Genomic DNA, 18,658 nt, shown 5'->3' on the forward strand with positions numbered 1-18,658 from the left:
ATGGGTCAGGTGCTGCCTCTGAGTCCAATCAGTTAAGGCCAAGGAGGGCGGGGCCACCTAATACAAGCTGGGGCCCCAGCCACTCCTCCATCTGCCCTGGCGGGCTGGGCAGTTCCCCTAAGAAGGCTGTGGGTATGCCCGTCTCAGACACATCCAGAGACTTCCGTTTTCGTCTTCAGCACCCAAATTTCGATATTACATTTGTTCGGTTCACCCAGATTTTTGTCTGTAGTTGTAAATGTTCCCTGCTCATTGTTGCACAGTATACTACTGTGCGAATGTACTTCAGTTTATCCATTTTTACTGTGAATAGGCATTTGAGTAGTTTCTAGTTTCTTCAACAGCTTTTTTTACATTGAAGTACAGTCAATTACAACGTGTCAGTTTCTGGTGCACAGCACAGTGTCCCAGTCATGCATATACATTTGTTTTCATATATTTTTTCATTGAAGGTTATTACAAGATATTGAACATAGATCCCTGTGCCATACAGTAGAAACTTTTTAAAAAATCTGTTTTTATATATAGTGGCTAACATTTGTAAATCTCAAACTTCCAGATTTATCCCTTCCCACGCCCTTTCCCCAGTAGCCATAAGAGTGTTTGCTAAGTCCATGAGTCTGTTTCTTTATCACTCATATGTGTGGAATCTTCAGCAGTTTTAAACAGTTTAAAATTTTACTGATGTAACATTTCCTAAAACTAAGGTAGAAAGAGTCTAGAAGAGGAGTTGTGATTTGATTCTCCACGCACTCCATGCTTCTTCCTCCCAACGGCAGAGCCCAGATGCATCCTAGGTCAGGTTTAGACTCAAGGGTGAGCAGGAGATCAGAAGGGACAGGCGTAGGTCAGGAGGCAGAGGCTGATGTATTGTGAACCTGTCTGACTCAACACGAGGCAAGCTGGGCAAAACTGAGATGTAATTGTCATTCCCTGCACCACATTGCCACCTGAGACCAACTATTACCCAGGGTGGCACGTGACCTAAATTAAAGATGTTCACCCTACAGCAGGGCAGCCGTGTGATCCAGTTCTAAGCAATGAGACATAAGTTGAAACCTAGCAGCTGGGTTTTCCTGGGCAGTTTTTGTTTTGCTGATGAAAGGGAGAGCATTATGTTTGGACCTTCCCTCTCTCCTCACCCGGCGTTAGGTGCCCAGAGGTGGACAAACCACTTTGAGGATAAAAGCCACAAGATAAAGACTGGATCACGAGAAACAAGAGGAAGCCTGTGCTCTTGACGGCTTGCTTAAGCACCTGCTCCAGGCGTGGACACCCAGCAACCGGGTTTGAAACAAAGAGAGTAAAACCTCCAGTGTCTGGGCTACTGCAGCTGGGTTTCGGTGTGCTGGCGCAGAGCAGATGATGGGGGAAATAGCGTTTCTAGGAGCTAAAAGCTGAGCTGAGGAATTGCGCAGATTTTCCTGGGCAGGCTGAGCTTTCTCTGCGTGAGGATGTGTCTTTTCCAATACGGAGGCTGGCTCCAGAACCAGGAGGGGACAGATGTCAGTGAATAGTTTCCACTAAGGGGGGAAAGGATCGTCATATTTCCTGCGTGGCGATGTAAGTGGTGACAACAGGGCTGTGACGGCACAAGAAATAAGCTTCTTGCCCCTACTACACTTTAAGACATTCTACAAAACAGAGCTAATGTGTTTTTTTAAAGTGAGGTGTTAGTGCAAGGACAGACAAGTGGATGGTGACACAGAGGAAGAGCTCAGACAGAAGCCCATGGGAGCACAACATAATATTATGTACTGTATATAAAACATGATAAAGTAGCAACTCAGATTAATGGGGGAAAGATGGTACACTTACTAAGTGGTGTTAAGAAAAATAAACCTAGCTTCCTATTGGACACCACACATGAAAATGGACTCAATAGGCAGGAAAGACCAATATGGGAAAGATACACTTATAAAGCTAATAGAAAAAAAATCAAGGAGAATATCCTTGAATCTCTGTGATAGGGAACAACTTCTTAAGGCTTCAAAAGCACAGATCATAAGACAAAACATTTATTAGGTTGATTATGTAAAAACCAAGAGTCTGCATTTAAAGGAGGGTCAGAGGGACCGTTGATAGGCATTTGTCAAACTGGCCGAGGAACTAATACTTACAATAGGCAAGAAGCACCTGTGAATTGATAAGAAAAAAGATGGACACCTTTATGGGAAAATGGGTAAAGGACATGAACAGGCAATTTGCAGAAACGCTATGTATATGAGGGGATGTTCAAACTCATTAGTTATCAGAGAAATGTAAGTTGAAACAACAAAGAGATACTTTACAGCGATTAGGGTAGAGAAAATCAGAAGGGTGGGTAGTTCAAGTGTTGTTAGGGATGTACAGACATTAGAATGTTCAGGTGTGACTCGGGTTAAGTGTGGTGCCTCCAATTCTGAGGAAGGATCTGGCACTATCTCATCAAATTAAGTAAACACACACCCTACGATTCAGCAATTTCTCTCCTGGCTATACATCCCCAAGAAATTCTTACACACCCACAAGGGGACACGTACAAGGATGTGCCTCGCAGTGTTCTTTGTGGTGTCTGGGAGTTGGCGGCCATAGAGTGTCCATCCCGAGGGGTGATTGTTGTGTGGATGTGTGGACAAACTCCGTGGAGTTCCTGTGTAGTCTTGATGCAATGGGGCAGATGTAAGAACACATAGAGCATGGATGGGCCTTAAAAACACAGTGCTGGTTGAAAAACAACTTAGAATAGACCGAGATGTGCAATCCAGCGCCAGTTACACAAATTAAAATTACACACACATAAGAACCACACTACACATTTTGTAAGACTGAGGGAGGGTGGGGAGAAGGAAGGAAGGAAGATAAAAGAGGGCTCCTGTGCAAATCAGTGATCATAAAGATGCATATGATATTCAACCCCTCCCTGCACCTAAGGCCTAAAGGAAGTTAAAAAATTACCTTGTCAAATTTTCAAGCCACTGCATGAACAGCGTCCATGGGCTGAACCTCTTCTGCAAGTCTAGGGAATCTGTGTGTGCGTGTGTTGTGTGTTTCTACGCCTCGTGGCCACCTTCTGATGCTATTTTATATCCCTAACTTGTTAAATCAGACCTTTAATCTAACCCAACTCGGCCGATTCTTGCCTGATTTACCCTCCCCCAACAAAACACTCCAAACGCACAGAATTGGCTCAGGATATTGAAGAGGCCGCGATTAAGGGTGAAAAGTGTCATCGGGTGTGTCTCAGAAAGCTGGTGCGTCCTCCGCCCAGTGCCCTCGCTCTTGGGGTGCTTGATCCTGGCTAGAAACCGAGGTCAGGGAGTGGCCCAAACTTTGCTGGTGGGAGGAACTTCCCTATGCATTCCACACACCAGATAAGCATCTAATTGTTGGCTACAGAGAGGCTGGCAGTGGGTTACCTTTTATTAGTAATAACAATAATGATGCTGCTGCTGATGATGACAGCCACCATTTATTGAGTGCCAGACACCTTGCTGCATTTGTGACATGCCTTGTCTCTCCAGTTCTGACAGCAGCCTCTCAGGAGGGAGGCTCTCAACAAGTGAGGAGGCAGAGGGGCAGTGAGGTTGGGTGAATTTGGCTCAATGTCTGCAGCTGGTACGTAGCAGAGCCAGGATGTGAATCAAGGGAGTAGGAGTCCTGAGCTTATGCCCAAAACCACAACGTGCTTGAGCCAACAGAAGCAAACAGAGGAACACAGGGCCCAAGCTAGGATGATGTGTGATAGTGCGGGAGGGGGAGGAGGGGGAAAAGGGAGGGGGAGGAAGGAGGGAATTGGGGGGAGAAAGAGAAGAGGGGAGAGAACTTTAAAGAAGAGGCTAGAAGAGATTTAAAGACATTCAGATTTAAAAAGGAGAGAGAGAGAAAGCGGCAGCCCTTTGCGGACACTTAAAGAGAGAGAGATTAAAACAGAAATATAGAGGAAAGGTTGAAGAAGGACTTAGGGAGATGGAGAGAGGGACTCAGTAAAATACATACATACATACATAGACAAAGACAGATACAAAGAGACAGAGAGACAGAGAGAAAGGGAAGGAAGGATTCCTGCGCTGAGTTCTAAGGGGGTCAATCCCGGATCCAGGGTTTCCTTTGCTGGCCCTGATCTAGCTCTCTCCCCCACTTCCAGGTGCCTAAATGCCCACCGCAACCCTGTGGTCTTGCAGCCAGACTCCAGAGCTTCTCGCCCCCACCTCGTTCCCCCCAGACCCTGGGCTGAGTCTGTCATGGATGGTGTCTGTCCCGCAGTCAAGAGGTGATGGATGCGGCGGATCCGCATCTGCTTCCGGGTCTGTATCACGGGATTCTGTCACAGGGCGACCGTGCGCACCAAAGGAGAGAATGCACATAAAGGCAAGTGCGCAGAGCCTGGCACAGTGAAAACGGCTGTTTCTGTGATGATTGTGAGCGTGATTACTATTGTCCTGAAGTTCCTTAAGCTGCTCGCACAGATACGCAGACTCATTGGTACTTAAGCCCTCGCCGTATCAGCATCCCCGGGGATCCTGTTAGAAGAGTACATCCCTGCCTCCTCCTCAGACCCACTGAGTTGGGAGTTGCATGTCAGCAAGACCCCGTAGAGATTCCTGTGCCTTTCGAGTCTGAGATGCGTCGCCAAGCACCCAAGAAGAAGAAATTTTAAACCCGAGGTATTAGAAGCCACCATTTGCTCTACGGCGCCACCTTGAGGCCCATTGAAGAACTGACTTGGGAAAACCCCGAGCGTGCCCAGGACACTTGGAGTCCCACGACCCCGGGTGCCAGTTTCCGCGCTAACGCTGAGCAAGTCACTGGATCTGTGTGACCCGTACATGAATCAACCTCATTACCTATGACACCAAGATGATAATCTCATTTTATACACAGTGCCTGCCCCAGAATTCGTGCAGAAAAAAAAAATTCTCCACCACTTTCAGGATGCATCCCTTTTTCCAAAACAGAGCCTGGACATAGTTCAGGGGGCAGGTTACTGAATCCATAGTGTTATGGCTTAAATTGTGTCCCCCTCAGAAAATATATCGAGGTCCTAATCCTCAGTCCCTCAGAATGTGACTGCATTTGGAAATAGGGTTATTGCAGATGTAATTAGTTAAGATGAGGTCATACCGGAGTAGGGTGGGCCCTAATCCGATATAACTGGTGTCTTTATAAGAAGAGGGAAGATGACGTGAGGACAGACACACAGGGGAGGATGCCATGTGAAGACTGAGGCAGAGATTGGAGTGAAGCCAAGGAAGGCCAAGGACTGCAGCCACCAGCAGAAGCTGGAAGATGCAAGGAGAATTCCACCCAGGGTCTCAGAGGGACCACAACCCTGCAGACACCTTGACTTCAGACCTCTGGCCTTCGAAACTGTAAGAGAATACATTTCTGTTGTTTCAAGCCGCCCAGTTTGTGGACATTTGCTATAGCAGCCCTAGGAAACTAATACCCATGGGAAGTTGATCAATGCAAGTTAGACAAGGGCATTAGAAAGTATCTCAAGACCCCTTTCCTTGAGAGTAAGAAATCAAAGGTAGATCCACTTTATAACAGAAGATAGACAAATGGTCCAATAAACCAGTGAAAAGATCTCAACACCTTTAATCATGTGAGAAATGCAACTTAACACCACAATCAGACAGATGTTCATTGCAGCTTTACTGTGGCAGTCCTAAACTGGAAGCACCCAGGTGTCCATCAATAGGAGAAAAGATAAACAAACAGTGGTGTATTCAAACAATAGGATATGCCTCAGTAATTAGAAGAAACAGATGACTGCTCCGTGAGTGAATCTCAAGATGAAAGAAGCCTTACACAAAGAGTACATACTTCTAGCTCCGTTGACATGAAGTTCTGGAACGAAGCAGAACTAACCTATGGTGGAAAGCAATCAGAAAGCTACTTGCCCTCTTGGGTTTGGGTGGAGATTGATTGGGAACTGGCATGAGGTGATGATAAAAGTCCCACATATTGACAGGGGGTTGGGGTTGGGTCATACAGGTGTGTGCATTTGTCAAAGTTCCCCAAAAGGACAGCTTAAGTGCTGCGCATTTCATTGTATGTGAATTTTCCCTTTGAAAAGAAGAGAGATGAATTACAGTAAATGACATACATGTATGCTTGAGAGTTTAGGACAAAGTGTACAGATGTCTGTGACTTACTATGAAATGCATCAAAAATGAGACGGATGGATGGATGAATGGATGAATGGATAGATGGGTGGAAGGTCAACAGACATGTGACAAAGCAAGTATAGTAAAATGTGAATGATGGAATCTAGGTAGCAAGTATATGGGTGTTCACTGTGAATTTCTCTTAACTTTGCTGTATATTTGAGAATATTCACAATAAAATTACTGGGGGCAGTCAGACATGTGTCTGGTTGAGTTGTAGTGGTTGAATTTTTCCCATCTTTCCTGCCATTGCCTTAGCCCAAGCTGTTAACCACGCTCCCCTGGACAGTCATTCATTCAACAAATACTTATTGAGCACCTACTATGTGCCAGACACTATTCTAGGTTCCCAGACCACAGCACTGAGCAAGTCAGAGAGTCTGTTTTCCTGTAGCTTTTTTCCCCTAGAAGCGGAGAAAGACAATACAGAGATACAAACATGTAATATTTCAGTGGGGATATTAAATGCTGTGAAGATGAATAAAGCAGTGTAGGTAGCAGGGAGGGGTTTTACTTTCCATCAGCTGGACCAGAGAGCACGCTCTGGGATCACAGACCTTTATTAATATTAATTTACAAAATTATATAAAAACAATAATCGCTCATATTGATTAAGAATTTAATCTCTGCCAAGCACTGCTCTGAATGTGACACCAGAGTCACGTGATTTAATGCTCACGACGTCCTTCGAGGCAGATACGGTTATGAAGTCCATTACACAGATGAGGAAACTGAGGCACAAGAAGTTAAGTTCTTTTCTCAAGGACAATATATATTACAGTGGAAATTCTCCAGCAGAGAGGAGAGCAGAGAGAATTGCATAATGAGCAGACAGGTACCGTGCCCCAGCCTCAGCAGGTATCAGCTCATGAATAATCTCGTTTCATCTGCTTAGTGGGATAAAACTCAGATCTGTCTCATATCCACCCTTCCCTCTCCCCCTCTGGGTTTCTCCTTTCTCCATCTGTCTCTGTCTGTAGGTCTTTCCAGTTCTTCCTGACATTTCTGCACCTTTAACTTACTCCTGGGTCTCTTTCTGGACCTGCAAGTCTCTGTCTTTCTCTGGCTCCTTTTGATCAAATGCATAGAATCCTGATTGAGGATGGGGGATGTGTATAATCCTGATGAGTTGGGGAGTATGGGGTTGGCAGGGAAACTGTGGCAAGGACCTGGGGCTGGGAGCTTGAGTATAGCCCAGGTCAGGGAGGAAGAGCATCACTGGGTGGCCAAGAGATGGCATTTGGAGCCAGGAGCATGGTCCCCAAAATATGTATCATCTTTAACTAACGGTCAAAGAGAGCCAGTAAAGGTAAGAGCAGATGTAAGGTCCCAGAGTGAAACCTCTAGAAACAGTTGTGGTGAGAAGTCAGGGGACAGCAAAGGAAACCAGAGGGGCCAGGACAACCACCCTTCAGACAAGGCAGCCCTCAAAGTGCAGCTCAGACTGAGTCTCAACTTCCGTGGGCTCCGGCTGCTGGTGGGGATGGGGGAGGAGCAAAATCTCATGGAGAGAATTTGGAGCCTGTGTCTGGACTTCACCAGGTGAGGTGGGGCTTAGCAGCTGGCTCCACTTCTAGCACTCATCTGTGTTTGTTTCTCATTAAAAATAAACTTTATGGGGCAGGGATTTAAATACACACACACACACACACACACACACACTAGTAGAGAGAATAGTTCAATGAACCTTTGTGTGCCCATAATCAGTTTCAAAAATTGTCACTACATGGTCAGTGTTTCATTTTTACATGCAGCCCCAACACATCCATGTGGACTATTCTGAAGCAAATCTCAACCATGTCTTATTTTTTTCTGGAAACATGTCAAGAAGTGTTTATCCTTAAAGGAAAGATAAATGTTTAAAAAAAAACCCCACAATACCATTACCATAAGAAAAAATTACCAAGAACTCCTTCATACCATCAAATATCCAGTCAGTAGTCACATGTTCCTGATTGCCCTGTGAATTTTTTTCCCAGATTTTTTTTTTACTTCATTTGACTCAAGATCCGAAGAAGATCCATACATTCCATGTGGTTGCCATTACACCCCTTGTAACTAGGCTGTCCAATACGGTGGCCATTCCTCACATGTGACAATTAAGGACTCGAAATGTGACTAGTCTAAGACGAGATGTACTGTAAGTACAAAATACACGCCAGATTTCAAAGACTTAGTATAAAAAAAAGGTAAATGACTGCATTAATATTCTATGATTACATGTCGAAATGATTATATTCCACACATATTAGGTTAAACAAAATATATTATAAAATTAATTTGTATACAATTATACATCATATATAAATCATATTTTAAAACTAGAGATTATCATACTAAGTGAAGTAAGTCTGACAGAGAAAGACAAATAAATATCTTACGATATTACTGATATGTGGAATCTAAAAAAGTGACACAAATGAGCTTATTTACAAAACAGAAATTGACTCACAGACATAGAAAACAAACTAATAGTTACCAAAGGGGAAGTCGGGGGGGAGGAATAAATTAGGAGTTTGGGATTAACAGACACAAACTGCTATATATAAAATAGATAAGCAACAAGGACCTACTGTACAGCACAGGGAACTATATTCAGTATCTTGTAATAAGCTATAATGGAATAGAATCTGAAAAAGAATATATATGTTCATAAGTACAACTGAATCACTAAGCTGTACACTGGAAACTAACACGACATTGTAAGTCAACTCTACTTCAGCAAAAATAAAAGTAAATTCAAAATTTTGAAAATAAATTTATGACTTGCATTACATTTCTATTGGACAATGCTTGGTCTGTTGGTTTATTCTCTCTCTCTCTTTCTCTCTCTCCCCTTCACAATGTTTTTATTGTTGATGAAAACAGGTTGTTCATCCTGCAACCTTGCCCATTACAGAGTCTCCCGATCGCCTCCCTGTGAGGTTATTTAAACTGTTCCTCCCTCCTCTGATAATTACAGCAAGATCTGGCTCCGGTTCAAGTTGGGAGCGAAATATTTCAAAGCTGGTGCTGTGTCTTTACTGTCATAACAAATCAAGAAGCACGTACTGCTGAGCCGTCTCTCTGTGATGTCAGGATTCCAGCATTGTCAGCCTGACCCAGATGTTATAAAATTCCCACCTGCTCGCCACCTACTGGTTTTAGCAGCCACTGATGACCGTGTCATTCGGGGTTTCAAAATGGTGGTTTTACAACACTATGGCTCTCTGGTGTTTATGATCTGAAACTGTTCTATCAAAAAATTTCCTCATCAACTATTCAGTTGCTCTGAGGAACACTGAAGTATATGAATGGAGGAAATAAAACCACCCAGTGATCTGACCATCCGGAGCAAAACAGTGTTGGCGTCTTCATACGTGTGTCACAAAGAGGCAGGATAACCGAACAGCAAGGCACACGGCCTTCCAAAGCCCAAGTGCTGGGTGCTAAGTCTCGCTTTGCTATGTACTAGGCGTTTGTGGAATGGCAAGAGGAACAGTACAACCTCAAGGGGTTGTTTCAAGGATAATGGGACCTAATGCTCAACAAAGCTCTGTATTTGGACTTGAGACTCAAGAAAAACTGTCAAGAAACCATTCTATTAAGACAGTCCTCTGGGGTGGTGGACAGAGGAGAGTGAAATTGTTCATCTGTACAATTAAGAGTTTGTGCTGAGTTTTTATAGCTTTTTAAGAACAATGTGCCTTAAGAAATAAGCCAGTGAGCCTTCAGGGCTGTATCATTTACCCCCATTGATGACAATTAAGAGAGTCACCCCTAATTTTCACACTTAGTCATTATTTTATAACTTACGCAACTTATAATTGTCACAAACTTTGTAACCAATGCAAGCATCAGGGGGTCTTTACATTTTATTTTTATGATAAAAACACTCAACAGAAAATTTACCATCTCACCACTGTTAAGCATACCGTTTCGTAGTGTTAAGTACATTCACCTTATTGTGCAACTGATGTCCAGAACTTTTTCATCTTGCAGAACTGAAACTCTGCACTCAGCGCACGGTAGTTCTTTATTCTTCCCCCAGCCTCTGGCAGCCACCATTCCACGTCTCTGTGAGTTTGGCTATTTGAGATACTGCGTGTAAGTAGTATCATGCAGTGTTTGTCTTTCTGTGACTGGTTGATTTCACATCACAGGATGCCCTCGGGGTTCATTCATGTTGTCGTAGGTGTCAGGGTATCCTTTCTTTTTAAAGCTGAATAACATTCCATCTTCTAGATATATCACATTCTGGTTATCCATTCATCTATTCATTTTGCTTCTTTTTTTCCCCCCTCTGGTTTTATTGAGATTTAATTGGCAAATAGCACTGGATAAGTTTAGGGGGTGCAGCATAGTGATTTGACTTAACTTACATCATGAAATGATGACCACAGTAGGGTTAGTGAACATCCATCACCTCATATAGATACAAGAGGAAAGAAAAAGAAATTTTTCCTCGTGATGAGAACCCTTAGGATTTATTGTCTTAACAGCTTTCACATATAGCATACAGCAGGGTTAATTGTATTAATCATGTGATACATTATATCCGTAGTACTTGTTTATTTTGTAACTGGAAGTGTGTACCTTTTGACCACCTTCATCTAATTCCCACTCCCTCCGCCCTTCACCTTTGGTAACCACAAATCTGATCTTTTTTGATGTGGGGTTTTTTTTTTTTTGCTTGTTTTTGAAGTATGATTGACCTACAACACTATGTTAGTTCCTGGTATACAACATAGTGATTCGATATTTCTATGCATTTCAAAATGATTGCCAGGATAAATCTAGTTACCACATGTCACCATACAAAGATGTTACATTGTTATTAACTGTGTTCCCCACACTGTACATCTCACACCTGTGACTCACTGCATCCATCCATTTTGTTTACCCATGAGCACTTGGGTTGCTTCCACCTTTGGGACATTGTCAACAACGCTGCAATGAATATAGGTATGCAAATAGCTCTTCAAGATTCTGCTTTCAATCCTTTTGAAGATATATCCATAAGTGGAAACAGGAGATCTTTAATTATACAAAAACAAGAAGAGAAGCTATCAAGTCTCTTTAGTACTAAGTGTGCTCTTTTTCTTTTTCTATTGGTGTCTCTGGAGTGAGGCTGCCTGGGTTCAAATCCCAGCGCTATTTCTTCCCTGACATGTGCTTTTGAACAAGTAGCTTCACTTCTCTGCCCTCAGTTTTCCTATCCGTAAATAGGGATATTAACAGAATTTACAACCTTCAGGCTTTTGTGAATAATAAGTGAATAAAATATACACAAAGTATTTTTAAATGTTTACAAAAGGAACATAAAATTGATACATGTGACAACTTGGATGGATCTCAAGGGCATTATGATGAGCGGTGGAAAAATCCAGTCTCAAAGGGTTACATGCTGCATGATTCCCCTTTACATAACATTCTCAAAGTAACAGAATTTTAGTGATGTAGAAGCATCCCATGGTTATCCCGGCTTGAGGTTGGAGGAAGGGTGTGGTTATTAAGAAATAACACAAAATAATTTCTTTGTGGTGATGAAAGTTGTATCCTGATTGCAATGATGGGAGAGAGAGATTAGAGAGACAGAGAGACTGAGAGAGAGATGCATGTAAAACTGGTGATATTCAGATAAGTTCTGTACTTGAGTCAGTAACATTGTAGCAACATCAGTTTCTCAGTTTTCACAATGTGCTGTAGTTATGAAAGACACAATCATTGAGGGAAACTGGATGAGGGCTCTATGACAATTCTCTGCACTGATTTGCAACTTGTGAGTCTTGAACTATTTCCAAATAAAACTTCATAATTAAAAAAAAAGTGTCTGCCACATTGGAGGTGCTCAGTAAACATTAGTTATCACTGCCCCCCATCTCCCTGTGTGCATTTTTCACTCAATCTTATTTGCTCTATTTTCAATGTTCTTTTTCTGGCCAGATCTAATCATGACCAAATGAGTACCGAGGTCCCTTGGGTGTGGGTGGTGGGGATGCCTCCCACTGAGTTCTTTTAGACTGGAAGACTTTCCAGCGGAGAGCTTTATATTCATGGATATAATTATGAATCATCTGTAATTTTCACACCAGCCATTGTTTTATAACTTATGTAATTATCTAAACAGTGTTTCACATACCTTGAAACTAATGAGCCATTACAGGTCTTGGGTGCTTAAAGTAGGAAAAAGAATTCACCAAGCGTTCTGAACACCAGGAGACACCTTAACTTTGCCAGGAGCCCAGCCTGAAGGCTAAAGGCAAGAGACAAATAAGAACACATCTTTGCATTTGCTTGCTCGTGTGCAGCGAAACTCTTGAAGATGACCCAAGACATATATATATATTCTAGTTGCTGTGTTTTGAAGAAGGGGTGAAGACAAGACAGAAGGGAGACAGGGTAAATCCTACAATGAAGATTCATCACTCTATATTTTTTTGTATACACATACTTTATTTTTGCACCATGTAGAAATAATACCTACACAGTTGAGTAGAAATGATATGACACACACACACACATAGAGAGCTTCTCATGCAATTCTTCCTGGGTTCAAGCTTTTTCTTACCGTGTAGACTTGGCAAATGACTAACCTCTCTTTGCCCAGGTTGCCCCCTGTTTATCGTGGAGACAGCAATGGGAGCAACTTCTTCAGGTTAATGGGAATATTAGCAAGTCAGTCCGTGTAAAGCCCTCAAAACAATTTTACAGAGCATGAGCTCAGCAAACGTTAATGATCAGTGTTAACATTCTCCCCTTTCCTGGGGGAGGGTATAGCTCAGAGGTAGAGTGACTTCTTAGCATACAAAAGGTTCTGGGTTCAATCCCCAGTACCTCCATTTTTAAAAAAAAATTAAATAAACAAATAAACTTAACTGCCTCCTCTGCAAAAAAAAAAGTTTTAAAAATGAATTTAAGATTCAATTTTTAAAAAATGCTTTCTTTGCACTTCCCATGCCACCCTAACAAATACAGACAGCGAGGATTTTACTAAAAGAAACGAATTCCTTTTACTATAGTGAAAGCTGTATTTCTGAATCTACTTCTGCTTATTTGAAAGACAGACTCAAGATTTTATCCCCTGAGATTAAGTACAATAACACAAGTGAAGTGTGGACTATAACCGTTCAATACATGTGAGTGATTTAATTATTATTATCATTATTATTTGCATGATCACTATTTGGGTATCTGGGTGCACAGAGGAGATGGTTCTGGAAGACACCCAGGGTCACCATGATCCAAGAATAAACAGAGATGATGGGGACCTCTCTGACTCACTAAATCATTATATTAGTAGCAGCCACTGGAGATAACAGTAGCTGAGCTCTGAGGCCAGAAACACGCAACCCCTTGACCAAGGTCTCACTGGAGCAGACCACATTCACTGGACCTTCCCTTTAATACCTGTGGTCTCACTGGACAACGTTCCCAGCCCTTCCCTTTAGTACCTGAGAGACCCAAGATCAGGATGAAGACTTGAGCTCACCAGGTGCAAAGCTCAGGTGGCGGCCCCTGCTCCCACCACCAGCCCAGGTTGCACCTGCCTCCTCTGCTCCCACGTCTGGGTCCAGAGCTGGGTGCTGAGGTCCAGGTGTCTGGCCCAAGAGAACCTGGGCCCCTCCTTTGTCCCTCACCCCTCACAGCCTCTTACTCGTTCTCTGTGTTTCCCTGGCTCCACTAGGGGGCAGTGTTGCACACAGGTTGGCACACAGAGGTGGCGCTGAGGCTGGGAGAGGTGGGGTCCATATCCCAGCTCGCAGCCAGCTTGATCAACCGCAAATAACTCTTAGCTTCTTTGTGCTTCATTTTCCCATCTGTAAAGTGGGGGGATCATACTTCCTATTTCATAGGAGGGTGAGGAGGCTGAGTTAACGTTGGTAAAGAAACCTGCAATAGCGTCTAGAACAAAACAAGCACTCTGTGTGTAACCTGTACGTGAGTCTGTAGGTAGGAACTCCCCAGGACAATGGTAATGATGTGTGAACCAGAATTATTTGTGACTTGCTTTCCCTCGATCTCTTTGTGCCCTCACATCTTTCTGTATCCATGTCCCCACTGTTTTTTCTACACTAGAGTCACAAAGTCTGCTGCCTCCTGGGGCCAGGCAGGTCATGTAAATGAGGGAAGCCAGCTGGCTGTGGGCCAAGGAAAACCATAGGATGCTCCCAGAGCAGTGACCACTCAGAGCCTCTTGAGGATGGATTATGGCCACGTGGAAATTCAGGTGCATGGTTGACGGATGCCGTGGCCTTCTCAAGAGATGCTTAAGACCTCCTGATCTTTTAATGCTGGTGGCCAATTAAAAAAAAAAAAAGAGCCAAAGAACGTGTCCAGCCTCTAGAAGCTGAACAGGCAAGGGAATGGAATGTCCCCAAGAACCTACAAAAAAGGAATCGGCCCAGTGAGACTGACTTTGGACTCTGACCTCCAGAACTGTAATAGAATAAACTTGTGTTATTTTAAGCCAGTAAATTTGTGGTAATTTCTTACAGAAGCAATAGAAAATGAATGCAGATTTATATGCTGATAGTAAGAGTATATATACCGGCAATCAGGGTATATGTCAGGTTGTATATCATATATATGTAATAAACACATAAAGGTACATATAACCAGACTATATGTACTGAGAATAAAGGTAAAGTAATGGAGTCCCTCTAGATGGGGTGATGGGGAGGTGAAGATTGGGGGCGAGCGGTAGGGAGGGTCAGGGAAGACTCATCCGAGGAGGAGGTTTTAAGAAGAAAGCTGAATAAGGACGGCAACAGGTGACTGTTTGGTCAAAGAGCATTCTGGGTAGAAGTAGCAGCAAGTGCAAAGGTCCTGGGGTGGGAACATGCTTCACATATCTAAGAAGCAGCAAGGAAGAAGGTAGTGGCTGGAGTAATCAACAGGGAGAGGTGGGAGATGAGGCCAAAGCAGGAACAAAGAGGGACAGGTTGTGTGTGGACCTTTGGATCATGGTGAGGATTTCTGAGTGTGATCATAAATCTTTCCAATCAGGTTTACGTGTTAAATAGGTCTCTCGTACAGCTGAAGGCTACTTGCAGGTCATCCCAGACAAAGATCTGCCATTTCTAGAGCTCTTTCTTGAGATCAGTAACCCTTCTGAGGGCCAAGAGAAGCAGGGGGTGAAAAAATACCCTCAACTTGCCTCCGGCCACAAAAAATTCACAAAGTGCTCCTGGCAGTTTCCACTTAAGACCACTTAACACCACTTAAGCTTTTTTGTGTTTCTTAATCTTTGATTCTGATTTCCTTCACATCAGCACTGTCCAATCAAAATATAACATGAGCTGTACATGTACTTTAACATTTCCCAGTAGCCACTGGTGGCCAGGAAACAAATAGACTGCCAGATATTTTCCAGCAAAGAGGTTTACTCAGGATCTGCAGAGAACTGCAACTTGGAAGTCAACCACTCTAAGAACCAAGTGCAAGTCCCCGCACGGCAAGGGAAGGAGAATGCTTTCACAGAGGGGAACGGGAAGTCAGGGGCTCTGCAAAGAGTCTTTGGCCTTTCACTGGCTGAGGCTTTCCCAGGAAAGAAGACGAGGCTTCTTCCTTTTGGGCTCCGCTATCATTGCTATGGGTAAGAGCGCCCCCTTCTGGTCTTCCAACTCTAATTGGGGTTTCTGTTTATTAATTTGTTTACACCACATTAAAAAAGAAGAAAAATGTTAATTCTAATACCATATTTTATTGTAACCCAATATATCCAAATTATGCTTATCCCAATATTAATCCATATAAAACTATTAATAAGATTTTTTTAAATACCAAGTCTTGGGGAGAGGGATAAATGGGGAATTTGGGATTAACAGATGGACACTACTATATAAAATAAACAACAGGGATCTACTGTATAGCACAAGGAACTATATTCAATATCTTGTAATAACCTGTAATGGAAAAGAATCTGAAGAAAATAACTGAATAACTGTGCTGTACACCTGAAACTAACACAACATTGTATATCAATTGTACTTCAATTTAAAAAAAAAAAAGGATTTATTATGCACCATGGGAACTATAACCAATACTTTGTAATAAGTATAAATACAAAATACCTTTAAAAATTGTATAAAAATTAAAAATTAAATTAAAAAAATTTTTAAATAAAAAGAGTTTTTAAAAAAGACTCTCTTTTGGCTCAGCCAGTGGCGGGGGGGAGTGGCTTAATGGCCCAGTTGTGCAGTGAGAGTGGGCTCTTGGGGCTGGCGGTGGCCTCATCTCGCCACCTCCCGAGCAAAGCACAATGTCTTCTCTGGTGGAGGCTGCACCTCACCTACAGGTAGGGGTGAGGGCAGATGGCTCGGTTGAGGGGCAGTGGACCCAGGTGCATCCTGGACCCTCATGACCTGTGTCCCTGCTGAGATGGCTCACCTGTCCCTTGCCTTCTGCTTCTGTTTCCTGATATGCAGGAGGGAGGCAGAGCAGCAGATAGCTCAAGATGTGGGTTTTGGAAACAGATGCCTGGATTCATTCACTTTACTGTGTGACTTTGAATAAGCTGATTGACCTCTCTGTGCCTCCCTTTCCCATTTCATAAAAGTAGGCATGATAATGAGTACCTCATGGCGTTATTATGAAGATTCAAACTAGTCGACATGTATAAAGCTGTTAGGAAGGCACCTAGAAAAAAAGTGGGTGATATACAACTGTTAGATCTTTTGTTTTTATGTTTTTTAATCATTATTATCCCTAGTTCCTGAGATGTGTGTCTGTCTTCTAGCATCTATCTTTCACTATGCTTCCAGCTCTCTCCTGCTTCATATCTGTCCATCTCTGTCTGTTTGTCCATCTCTCTCTCTTCCAGCCTCAGTCTTTCTGAGACCTTGGGTAAAGTACCTAACCTCTCTGTGCCTCAGTTTCCTCATCTGTAAAGTTAATAATGGCATCAACTTCATTGTGGCATTGTGGTGAGTAAATGAGTTATTCAATATAAACAACTTAAAATAGGGCCATGGTGAGCTCTCAACATAATTGCAATGAATTTGACATTAATTAATTAATTGAACCGACTTAAGTTCCCTACTCCTGTCCCAGTGAAAAGAGCTATTATGAAAGTGAGCTATTGCTACTGTTTGTTACGACCTTTCTCTCTCTCCACTAGTCTCTGTCTCCTGTTCTTTCCTCTTTCTGTCTGTCTGTCTGTCTCTGTGTGTCTCCCTCGGTATCTGTCTTTCTCTCTCTTTACCCATCTGTTCAGCACACACACACTAAATGCCTGCCTACGCCATGGGAAACACTGAGTTCTCGGTGTGAACAGAAGAGACCTGGGCCTGTCTCCCAGGAGCTCCCCGGCTGGTGAGAGAGGCAGGTGTTTGAAAAATAAACACACAGACAGTAACATGTGTGTAGATTGTACCAAGGGCTCTGAAGAGGTGTGTAGGATGCTTTGAGAAGAAAACAAACAAACGGAACCCAGGAGAGTAGGGGCCTAGGATTACATGGGGAGCGGGGTCAGGCAAGGCCTTTGAAGTGAAGTGACATTTGAGATAAGGTAAAATGAGGAGTGAGAGTGGACAAGGAAGAGAAGGGAAGAGTGTTGGAGGTACATGGAACAGACCACAGGGTGGCCTAGAGGATGAGGGAGGTTGGGGAGGTGCCTGGAGTCATTCACGGGTGCCAAATCCCTCTGGGAACCTGGCTAGGTCTGAATCACGTTTTGGAGGTGCCGTCCAAAGGACCTGCAGATGGGCTAGAGTGACCAAGAAAAGACTCAGAGGGGACCTGTGAATGGGGTGACACCTACTGAAAGGGGAGGCTTGGGAGCTGGGGCTGCGTCAAGTTGGAGGACGTTTAAACTATCTTTTGTCTCTACTTTAAAACTGACTTCCAGGATGCTTCAATAACCTCTCTGTCTGTGTCATTTTCTCTTTGCTTCTGTCTGTGCCCCTCTCTCTGTCCTTCTCTATCCTGCGTCTCTGTCTCCCTGTCTCCCCCTCATTTAGGGTCTCTACCCCTGTTGTCTCCTGGTCTCTGTCTTTATCTCTTCTTCTTGTCAATCTCTGTGTCTCTGTTCTTTGTCTCTGTGTGTCTCTGTCTCCATCTCTCATCTCCTTATCTCTTGGTGTATTTGTCTCTCTGTCTCTTGTTCCGTGTTTGTCTCTCTCTGTCTTTGTCTCTTGTTTCTCTGTGTCTCTTGTCTCTGTCTTTATCTTGTCTTCCTGTTTCCTCTGTCTCTGTTCCTCTCTGTCTCCCTGTCTCTGCCTCTGCCTCCATCTCTCTCTGTGTCTCTAACTGTATTCCTCTGTGACTTTATTTCTCTATCTCTGGTCCCAGTCTCTCTGCCCATCTCTGTCTCTCCTGGTTTCTGCCTCTCTGCATCCCCTCACCAGCCGGGGTTCTCACCCATAGAACCCCCACCCCTATGGGTCATACTCCACACTGTTCCCATCTGCCAGGTGGAATCATCTCTATGGTGTGACCCCCACACACACTCTGTCCTAGATCCACCGCCAAATAACTGGATCACCTCTGCCTGATTTCGGGCAGGACAGCACATAGGAGAAGCC

This window comes from Vicugna pacos, chromosome 9 (genome assembly GCF_048564905.1).
Source record: "Vicugna pacos chromosome 9, VicPac4, whole genome shotgun sequence".
Lineage (NCBI taxonomy): Eukaryota > Metazoa > Chordata > Mammalia > Artiodactyla > Camelidae > Vicugna > Vicugna pacos.